This window comes from Primulina huaijiensis, chromosome 16, assembly GCF_012295235.1.
Source record: "Primulina huaijiensis isolate GDHJ02 chromosome 16, ASM1229523v2, whole genome shotgun sequence".
Taxonomy (NCBI): Eukaryota; Viridiplantae; Streptophyta; class Magnoliopsida; order Lamiales; family Gesneriaceae; genus Primulina; species Primulina huaijiensis.
The window spans coordinates 8,586,692-8,587,217 of record NC_133321.1 but is presented as its reverse complement, the minus strand read 5'-3'; the positions used below and the strand labels follow the sequence as shown (position 1 = coordinate 8,587,217).

The window sequence follows — 526 nt, the reverse complement described above, 5'->3', positions numbered from 1 at the left end:
TTGAATTATTGATTTTAGTTGTTGGTGGTTCTATAGTGCCTATATTATCTCAATTTTGAGCATTTTCTGCTAATGAATCCAAATACTCCATAACTTCATTTGGGTTTTTATCTTCAAAAGTTCCATTACACATGAATTCTATCATTTGCCTATCTTTAGGTATTAGACCTTCATAAAAGTGAGAAACTATTCTCCATGTTTCAAAACCATGATGTGGGCATGTATTAAGTAATTCTTTATATCTATCCCAACATTGATAAAATGTTTCTCCTTGTTTTTGAGAAAAAGTAGTAATTTGTCTTTTAAAAGAGTTTGTTCTATGGGAAGGAAAAAACTTTTTGAGAAATTGTTGTTGCATTTCTTCCCATGATCTTATTGAACTTGATCTCAAATTTTGTAGCCATGTTTTAGCTTTATCTTTTAAAGAAAAAGGGAAAAGCTTTAATCGAACTATATCCATGCTACAATTTTGATCATTATAAGTGTTACAAACTTCCTCAAATTCTCTTAGATGTAAATATGGATT

General features: G+C 29.1%; 1 non-coding gene across 1 annotated transcript; it reads left to right on the top strand.

The window, feature by feature from the left end:
- Nucleotides 1-203: 203 nt before the first annotated feature.
- On the top strand, nt 204-314 carry LOC140962216 (small nucleolar RNA R71). The gene has a single exon (XR_012172495.1). It is a non-coding gene; the product is annotated as a small nucleolar RNA R71 (small nucleolar RNA).
- The last annotated feature ends 212 nt before the right edge of the window (nt 315-526 follow it).